Here is an 11361-nt window from a genome sequence, read left to right on the forward strand (position 1 = left end):
GGCTATGGGGGCCAAATCAAGCAATTGCCTTCAAAAAGACAAAATAAATGATCCCACCACTCCAGTTCTCAAGTACTATGATCTGAACAAACCCATAATGGTCAGTGTGGATGCAAGCAGCTATGGCCTGAGGGGTGTATTGTTGCAACGACAGTTGCATTTTGCTCTCTCAGAAACAGAAAAACAATGTGCATTGATTGAAAAGGAGTGCCTGGCAAGCATATGGGCCCATGAGAACTCTTACAGATATTTTTATTGATTGGATTCATTTAAACTCATAACAGACTTTACACCACTTGTAACCTTCATCAGTGGAAAAGACCTGGATCAAGCACCACTGAGATGCCCGCCCACATTGATAAGGTTAATGTGATTTAACCTAATTGCTAAATATATTTCTGGGGAAAATCTGATAGTAGCAGACGCTTTGTCATGGAGCCCAACATTGCTTGACGATATTCTGGAGCTTGACAATGACATAAAGGCATATATGGATGCTGTGGATACATACAGATCAGTGTCAGAAAAGAGAGACTACTCCAGCTATAAAAAGCAACCATGACAGACACACAACTTCAGGAAGTTCTAAGTTACATTAGGGGCGACTGGCCCAAGTATCTAAAAAACATTAAGGAAGTGACGATACTACTTTGTGATGTGTGGACAATTGAGTGAGTCAAATGGACTCCTAGTTAAAAGCAATTGCATCATAAGTCAAAATTAAATCAGAGGAGAAATCCTAAACCTCAACCGTGAAGGGACATCAAAGATTAATTAAATGCTGTGAAGGGGCCGACCAGTTATCATGGTGGCCAAGCATCAGCAAGGACATAAGAATAAAAGTATCTGCATTTGAATATTGTAGAACTAGCAGACCAACACAACAAAGAACCTTTAATAACAACACCTCTACCAGACAGACCTTGGAAGAGACTTGCTACAGATTTATGTGAATTCAGAGGACATCATTTTTGGTCATTGTGGATTATTTTTACAGGTATATAGAAATAATGTACTTAAAAGACATAATGGGTTGCAGTGTTATCGATAAATTGAATTGATATTCCAGAACAACTAGTGGCAGACAACAGACCACAATTCACTGCAGCAGAATTTAAGTCATTCCAGAATAAATGATTTTGATCATATTACTAGCAGCCCACATTACTCACAAGAAAATGGAGAGGCTGAGAAAGCTGTAAACACAGCCAAGAAAATCCTACAGCAGGAAGATCCATTCCTTGCTTTTCTGAGCCTACAGACCAACAACAGCAGCAGCTTCTGGATATAGTCCAGCACAGCTCCTGATGGGAAGACAACTCAGAACCATGGTTCCAACTTTGGAAAATAACCTATTCTCCATAGTGGCCAAACTTGAAGAGAATAGCCAAAGTGGATAAAAAAGCTAAGAGAGCCTACGAACACTTTTACAACCGATGTCACTCAGTCAGGGAGCAGCTGGAGCTAGAACCTGTGACCATGTTTACATCAAACTGGATGGAGAACTCCAGCTGTCATAAAGAAAAAGAATTCAGCACCCAGTTCATATGTGATTGAGACCAACAGTGGAGAGTTCAACAGAAACCAACATCATCTACAGTTTGTTCCTCAGAAAGAACAATCAACAAAGCAAAGTCTATTCCTCAGAAAGAACAATCTATGGAGTAGTCTACAGATGGCAGATATAGATCAAGACGATGACAACTCCAGGATTCCAAACTGACCACAGCCAATTGTTGCAACTAATGGATATCGAGATGACCAAGTTGTTATGCATTCGAGTCAGGTAATTAGAAAGCCTGTATGATTCAAAGACACTTAACAGACTGATCCATACTAAACTTCAAAGATAGAGTGATACTGTATATTTTGTGAACAGTAGGAATGTAGAACTTAAAGCAGGAGATGTAATGGAATACTAAAGTGTATTATGCCATTCAGCCACTAAGTGGCAATACATGTAAAATACCTCATTAAGCTAACCTCAACCATACCTGGCAGAGCATTAAATGATCTCATGATGAACACATCTGGTGTGTACCTCGCTAAAAAGGAAGCTACAGGAACATGACACTCTGGTAGCCTTCCTCATGTCAAAAATCCAGAATTTAACTTGCGGGGGTTCCGTCCACCACTGAAGAGTGATTTTGTATTAGACTATTAGAAGTACATTGGACAACAATGATTTGGTTCTTGAACTAGGTTACTGTAGAATATTGAGAATACATAACTAAGGTGTCAATGTAATTCTTTGTTTAAAAGTCAGACAATACAATCATTACACCAAATCAAAAAGCTTTGTGTGTGTACATTTCCACATAGGCAAAGATCTGCAGGTGACATCTTGGGCAAAATTTAAAAAGGACATTTTTAGTGTCAAGCAATTTAAGAGGAGTAATAGACACTCAGTAAAGAAACTAAGAACAGATTAATAAATACTTTAGCAGAGACACATTGCTTTCTTGAATTCTTTGTCAGGTTTAAGTAATATTAAATACAGTATAAAAGCCATGGTGCCCTTGTATTATTGCCCACAGCTCCATCAGTCTAGTACTGTCATACCAGTCAAAGGATATGTAATATAATCATTTTGGAGATACAGTGGGAAGTGATTATTACCATTTTTAAAGATGCTACTAGTTTGAGAGATTCTCTGTGGGTTAGATTCTGGCATTTATGCTAGGGAGCAGAGCAGCACAATCTTTCTGGGGTTCCTTTCTGCACATGAAGGGTGAGCCATCTGCTCCATCCTAATGATTGCTCCCCTTGGACTCCAGCCACACTCTGCAGACTGGTGCAGATGCAGGTGGAGCCAAAGCCCTGTCTTCTCCCCTACCCCTTTTCTGTCCCCTATTCCACTAGGGAGAAGCAGGAGCAAGCAATAGGGTCTGCTATAGGGGAGACCCTTGAGCATTTGCAAGAGTGGAGAAGTTTCCTGCATGGCTTTCTGCCCTTGTGCAGCCAAGGAAGTTCTTCTCACAACCTGGCCCTATACAAATAGTGGGAATACCATTATAAACAGTAAAATAAGCATTAAAGCAGTGAGATCTTTTAAAATGCACTCAGTGAACTTTACAGGAAGCCTAAACCATTTTAAACGAGCATGTTGTCATTAAGCCAAGCTGATCAATATTGTTAGAGTCAGAGAAATAGCTTGAAATCAGTTCAATAATGTGCATTTCTAAAGAATGCCACCATTTAATATTAACACTTAAATACTGCTCTCTGTGATAAAGGCTAAAAGACAATACACCACTTTTCATCTCTGTTATAATGCCATTGACTTCAATGTGGTTGCAACAAGGATGAATATGGCCCAATAATTTTTGCTTGAAACGCAGGTACAGAGGCACATTATCGGAAGTGAATCTGTTTCAAAATATTCCTATTATTACTCCTCAAAGTTATATTGGAACTGATTGATGTACGAGTGTACTGGGCAGCAATTAATGATGCCAAAAAGGTAATGAATGGATTTTTAATGTTTGCCCTTATCTTTTAAGTATGCACAGGAATCATTTTAATGTGAGCCAGTGAAATCTGGCCTACTGTTTACTTCACTTGCTATAATAGAAAAAATATCCTGAATTGACTTTCTATGCCTATCTGAAGTGATCTCCAACAGTTGTGCATGTAAGCAGCAAGAACAGTTTACAAAGACAGATGTTTCAATAATCTTCTATTTCAAGTTACATTTCTGGGAAAGATTCCATTTAGAAACTATTTGATGATTTTTCAACAAATAAGTCACTTTATAGCAATAACTGTAGTACATGTGTTAATCCAGCACATACAACAATAACCAGGGGGTCAGACTCTGGGAAAAGAATGGTAGCAATTCATTCCAGCTCCAGTTCCAGTCCTAACATAGCTGGATGATCCTGCCAAAATGATCCACAGTGAAAGAGAGAATTTAAAGTATCATCATTAGTCTTCAGAGTTGGCACACACACAATGTATGAGGTACTTCAGTAGTCACAGATATTGTGTCTATTTTTTCTATCTGCAGGCTGAGCAAAAGAGCGGAATATTGTGAAGAAAGCCTTCTGAATATTAACTGACCATAATAGGTGGAAAGTTGTGGGTTTATATGGAAGTATGAATTTTGTATAAGTTGCTAGGCTACAATTTGTATTGGCTCAGTTCAACAACTGGCAATAATCAGGCCTCGCAAATCTTACAAATATGTTTTTGTGTTCAGGTACCTCAAAAGATATCTGTATCTATTAAGCCATTAATATATTTTAAAGTAAAAACTCAAAGGACCCTGTAAAGGTGGGGACTCACCACCAGAGTGCCTCCTGTGGCCAGGCATAGCATAGCAGCTCTCTCCTGGTCTGCTGCTTCCTGTTGACAGCCTCTCTGGTCCTCTGATTGTCCATCTCTTCCTGTGACTCATCTCTCTGCTAGGTCACAATTTAAGTCCATCCCTTCCAGGGTAACAAAATGTCCAACAAACCAGTGTCCAAGACGTCTTCAGCCCTGACTCTGGGCCCTGTGGTCCTCACCCCCTTTTCTCAGGATTCTCTGTTGTCATTGCCCCTTTCTCTGGCCTCAAGCCACCATATCAGTAGCTGGTAGAGGAACGCAGGACCTCCGACTACACCAGATTCCAGGCCCAAAAAAATCTATCATCAGCATCCAAGGTCTGCTCAGTCCAACTCCTTGCTGCTGCTGCCCTGGGCTTCTTCCTACTATGGCCTTTCTCAGGCCTTCTCTCCTGCAAACTTTCTAGGTTCAACGTTCTCTCAGGCCTCTCCCCTGAAATCCCCCAACAAAATCCCAAACTAAAAGTGTAAACATAAACCCAACTCCTGCCCTCCCTGGGCTTGAATTTTTATCCCCTTTTGTTTCCTCTTACTCTATATCCCTTTGAAATGCCTCCCAGACTCTCCCCTGGAAATCCAGTTCCTGACCTTTTATCAGGGCTTAGCACTGTAGCTCGCTGCCTTCCTAGTTGCCGCTTCATTTCTCTCCTGGTCTCTTGCCAGACTTCTCTACTTAGGAAAGGATCCCAAAACCAACCTTCCTTCCCAGGCCTGCAACCACCTTCTGCTCTGAACTTCCTCTATTTATTGTCCTTTTCATTAAGCCAGTCCACTTCTCAGATGCAGCCTGGTAACTGGCCTCTCAGGCCCACATTAATCCATTCAGAGCCTTTGTGGAGTACTCAACCCATCACAGACCCAGTCCTTCAACTCTTACATACAAAGTATTGCAAACTCCAAGAGGTCTAAAATCATGAATCAGGAATCCAAAAATCATGAGATTGTTTTTAAACAATATACTATGGTTCTTTTCATTTACCTTCTGGGTTTTGAACCTTTATGGTGGAGTTGGGTCATATTTTTAAGCTTTTCTCCACAATCATAGGCTAGAAATTGACATTATTTTTAATTAAAACTCAGTTTCTCATGTATTCACATGACTCCAGAAGCTGAAGCTGTAAGAAAATATATTCCAAATAGTTTGAGACACTATAAAATCAGAGTTTACAACACCACATATGTGAATAGTCATTGGATTAAGTAATAAGCAGTTTTAGCTTCTTCATCCTGTTCCTCTGGTGCCTGTGAGCTGGGATTTGCTGGTTTGGGGATGACTATTCCTTGGTTGTTTTGACCTCCTGATTTTCCAAATCAGGATGTAATCCTAGGTCTCCTAATATATGGAGATATACCTATCTCATAGAACTGGAAGGGACCCTGAAAGGTCATCGAGTCCAGCCCCCTGCCTTCACTAGCAGGACCAAGTACTGATTTTGCCCCAGATCCCTAATTGGCCCCCTCAAGGATTGAACTCATAACCCTGGATTTAGTAGGCCAAACCACTGAGCTATCCCTCCCTTTTTCCTGAAAAGAAAGTCTACTGAACTAATTTACTGAATCACCCAAAGAGAAACTAAAAATTAATTTCCACTCCTTTGCCTGCACACCTACCTTAATTGCAGAGTCAGTAGAAATATTGACACTTTAAACTTATTTTTCTTTGTGTGCTTTGGAAGCAATAGGAGGAAGATAATTAAGGCTGTCTTATTACTATATTGGGAAAAGCTGCAGAAATATTACATACATCTTCTTGGCCTTTTGCCTATGCTCAAGTGTAGTGTAAGTGCAATATCGAACAAAGTCTGTCTGGGGGAGTATCTTCTGCTTTTGAAGAGATCTCTCAGACTATGATTTAAAAAGCCTTTTCTTTCTCTAACTGCTTTGATCACTATAGCCATTCACATCTACAAAAGGTGCAAGGAGGAAAGCAGAGAAAACTGAAGAAAGGTGATCAGTTCTCCTTATTAAAAGCTAAAAGATTCCATACAAGAGCAGTTGTTAAACTGCAGTTGTTATTCACAAAAAGGTAATTCTGAAAATGGCTCTTTGGGGTTACATATTTATTCTCTCAATGATTTCCATATAGACTTATTTTTCAGTTGAAAAACTAAGGGTGAGAAGGGTTCATTCCCTTCATGCCTCATGAGAAAGGAGAGGGGAGAACTGGCCATGGTAACACAACGACAATGCAACACAGGTGAGATTGTGATGCATCTTTATAGTGTGACCATGGAGTTTGTAAATGAGCATTCCCCCTACCATCAGCCTTCCTGAAATAGTGAGCCTTTCAGTGAGCCCTGACTCTTCCTCCAGTGAGGCACATTCCTCGATCAACTCTGGCTTGACCTTGGAGAACCCAAGATCAAATGTGCTGTAGCTGTTTGTAAAAGTAGAGAAGAAAAGCAGGATGCTGGAAGTGGGTTCCAAGTCAATACACTATGAATAGGTCCTCTAAAGGCAAAGCAACTCCTCTTGTCTCCACCTCCTTTCATCGGAGCTGTATTGAGTAGAAGACTGGATTTTGTTGGGGCAGAATCATCAGTGAATGAGACAAGTGTAAGAAGAAGAAAGGGAAACTAACAAAGTAGGTGATATGGAAAGGCATCTCGTACTCTTTTTTTTTTTTTTTTTTTTTTTTTTTAAAAGACATTCACTGTATGGCAGCTTTTGTTCAGTCTATGGACATGCCTATTACTAAACACAGTATCTGAAGCTGCTGAAAATCTCCTCTCCTTGTGAAAAGCTTATTTGTCTGGAGGTACATAGCCCACACATATCAAGTATGGATCTTCAAGAGTCAGCACAGCCTGAACATGAAGTTCCTTGTGACACTGGAGGCTGCATGTTATCAGTGCAGTGTATTCATTATAGAATTACTGCTAATGTTGATGCTAGAGGAAGAGTCTTTCTATGCATATGGCCAATTGATGCAGGAGTAATTATTTTGGAAGCTACAGACATGGACTTAAAATTCCATCTGTCCTGCAGGAATGCAGTGAGGGTTATTTTTATTCATTTGTTTTTGTGTTCTGCTTTGAGTTTCTTTCCCCACCCCATCCTCAGAAAAATCAGTGTAATTCAATATAATTCACTCAGCAGGCCAGGAAATTGCATGGGACTCTATTCAAGCCTAGCATAGCTGAGCTAAGACTCTGCATTTACCAATTTTAATATATGCTGCAGGAATAGGTACTTGAATTGAACATCTACTTCCACTTCTAGAAGGGCCTCACCTCCATGAATCCTCCTGCTTAGTTTCTCAGCCTACTCCTTTTTCCTATGGTGTCCTGAGTGTTTAAGTAGTGCATGTATGAAGGGCTGGTGATTTTGTTCCAAGCGGGGATGTCTCTTTTGTAATTTATCAAGATGGAACTAATAAGACATGATATGGAAGGACTATTTGGGTGCCTCTGATAGGTCATTCAACATCAACCTAGCAGCTACCTTAACAAGCGGATCCTAAAGGCAAAGCATCACAAATACAATCTCAAGAAAATAAAAAAGCAGAAGTAGGCTTAAGTTATAACTTATGTATTGGGTACACAGGTGATAGGCAGCCCAGAGTCTCAATGACCTTGATGGTATCACAGGAAATCTTTACATAAAAAGTAATCTTCAATTGCTAAGGACTGAATAAGCGGGGTTTTTAACTGATACTGACTCTTTTGCCTTTATCACTGCTGCCACATCTTTAAAGTGTACATATGTTATTCTCTTAAAAAGTCAAAAGTCCAAATTCATCGTTGAAATCTGAGCTCAGACACAATCTTCCTTCTCCCCTAATTCATCATACAAACCAGCAAACAGTAGGATATTTGGATGCTTTGGGTGAATATTATGCTGAAACCAAGCTACACACACTCCAACATAACAGAGGTACAGCATTAAAAAAGGGACCACATATCAGAACAAAAGTCAAAGAAGAGGAGAGGACAGAACAGCACCACAAAGATAGCTGAGTCACAGTGAGCACAATTACTACTCGGGCTTCCATTTTTCTTAACTCCATCCTGAAAAGGGAAAATTACTTTGTGTTTTTCTTTTCAGGAGAGGGTGCACCAAGAAGGGAGGGAAGCTACTGATATGATAGAAATCTATAGGCAATAATGTACTGTACAGGTGCAATGTAGTAAGCAGGTTGGGAAACCAAAAAGTTTCTTATCTGCTCATATCCCATCCTTCTCTTCATTTACATTGCCCTCTGGTTTTCACCTTTCGAGTAGAGTGACTCATTTGTCTCTTTTTATTGCAACTAAACCGTGGCCTACTTCTTTCCTACAGCCTGTAGAAAGCCTCAGGGCAACAACATTTCTACCTTATTTTCTAGCTGTAAGAACTTTACATTAGCAAATAGTATTTTGAGGAAATATACTCAGGAACATTAATGCAATACCAATTTTTATCCAAGTATTGCTTCTTGTGCTTATGTTTCCCCTAAATCAAGATTGGCACATTTTTCACTCTAACACCCAGCACCATACTATAACTGCCACAAGGAATTATTCAGAACAGAAATAATGGGAAAATAGCATAACTTGGGCCAGCTCATGAATTAGCATTCAGGTTTAAATGCTTTCAAATGTTGGAACAAAATGCCAAGCCCCAAGCAATGTGTTTGTGATGCTACATTATCTGTAACCTGAGATGACACATTTTAAAATGAGACCCAGACAAAGGGAAACAAAAATCCTTTGGATTAGAATCCACCTAAATTGCAGATTTTAGGGCCTGGTTTTTATACAATTAGATGAGCAACAGCAGACATGATATGAGCAAGCAATGGTGCACCATTATTTGTGAGGTTAAATCCATTAAATAATGTTTCCTATACAGAGAAAGAAGCGCATTCTGGGTTATATCATTCCATTTGCCTTGCAGGCAGAAGAGCAAGAACCTGACAAATCCAAGGGGACAGAGGGCATGGAAAAGGATACAGTACCCCTCTAAGGGCAGTATGGTTTACTCTACAAGAGGGAGAAGAAAGGGGCTGTGGGGGAGTCAGTTGGCACTCTACGGTATCATAATCCCACAAACCCTAGCCAACTTTTTAAAAGTGTTAATGCTGACCTCATCGAGGGAAGAGGTTGTGGAGGCCTCCATTACTGCTCCCTGGATTCCCTTATCACAGGGTGGGAAAGGAAAAGGCTTTGGGGCTTCACTTAGACCCTTGTCTCATTGACCAAGGAGAAAGGTGTGACAGAACCATGCCACCAGAGCTTGGCACTTGTCTCCTTCAGGTTCCACCAGCCCCTATCATCCCTCTAGCTATTCCCGGCACATCATAAATGCAATTAATACTGGTCAACAACATTAAGAAGAACAGGAAAGGATTTACTAAAATCCAATGGTTGAAAGTTAAGGTCGTCAATGTTAAAACTCAGAAATAAGATACACATTTTTAATGGTGACAACGCTGGAACAGATCATCAGGAAATGTGGCAAAGTCTCCGTCATATGGATGTCTTTCTAAAAGATATACTAGAGCTCAAACAGAAGTCATGGGGCTAGATAATCCCTTCATGGAAATAAGGCATACATTTTTAACAGTGGGAATAATTAAATAGGGGAACAATTTACCAAGGATTGTGGATATGATTCTTAGTTCTCTCTGATCAGGGATTTTTTTTACTATAATTCATTATTTTCTCTGACTGTACCTTTGTCCATAACTGTAGGCACTATTTAGCTCAGCAGAACCATATCCCTGATAATATTTGGGCTCATTTATCATGTAAATTAAATGTTACATTGCTACCATCCTTTTTAAATACTAGCCCTACTGAAAGCTTTTGCTCTGATTTACAGAGGTGTAGAGTGAGTACAAGCTTACACTGGCTTCATTTGGACCTGTAAACATCTCTGTGTTTGGGTATTGGACAACTCAGAGGGGATGAGCCAGCCTGACTGATAAACATCTTCCACATAAAACAATGGTGAATAAGTTTAGTGGTTGATCTTTTAATTTGTTTTTAAATCATCAACTTTTCATTAGTCTTTGCAATACCAATAGACACAACAGGACTACATAAGGGACTGAATTGTCTGATAGATGAAAACAAGATGTTATTCTTAAAGTCTTTCATGTATTGATTGTTTTAATACCAAAAATGTTTTACCAATACAGACAAATCAGAATGATTTCATAAAGCATGAATCATACAGGGATCTGCAAAAGTGAACACTGACAAATTGACCAAAACAGAGTACAATGACTATGATTGACTGGACACCAAGCTGAGTTTTAACTGTTTGTGGTTTCTTTTCCCTTTTTGTTTTGGAGGAATATTTACATAATATTCTTTCATATTTCACAACTTCAGACATGATAAATGAAATGAACTTCTGTACATTTGTGAAATCGAAGCATGTAGTGGTTCACTTTGTGAACTTCCATCCTGCATAGACTCCTATGTGGTTTGCACAGTTATTGTACGACCTCCAGCAAAGCAAAACTGCTTCCTTCCAGGCATTACTAACACTGGTGTAGTAGAGATGGGGCAGGGAAATCACTTCGGGTCAAATTCAGCCCTGGTCTAAGCGTGCTGAATTCTACTTACGTCAGAGTTTTGCCTGCATACACCTTGGCTATTTTTTGTATTACTGAAGCTGATCTTGGTAATGAATGTGCTATGAGCTATCCAAAGTTTATAGTATTGTTTTATTGTTCAGGTTATGCTTGTTGTTTGACATTCACAGAGCACCAATATAGAGTCACAGTTGTTATATATTATGTATTACAGCATTTATAGAACAAGAAAAACATTTTTCACAACCCAATCCTAACACACATGCTAGGTTCTCTGGAGCAACACGGAGCAATTTATAAATGCAGCTGCAGTCCATGTATGCCCGGGAGGACTGAATGCTGAGCAATGATTACATAGTTCCTATAATCTGAATGAACTTTATGACCTAGCTGTGAATGTATTCACAACAGCAATATTAATTATGTATAATGTATTGTGCCTCCTTTTTTGCTCAATTAAAAGCATTGCTATATTAAAAAGTGTTAATTAATTAGTAATTGCATGAA

Source organism: Emys orbicularis, chromosome 3 (assembly GCF_028017835.1).
Source record: "Emys orbicularis isolate rEmyOrb1 chromosome 3, rEmyOrb1.hap1, whole genome shotgun sequence".
NCBI lineage: Eukaryota > Metazoa > Chordata > Testudines > Emydidae > Emys > Emys orbicularis.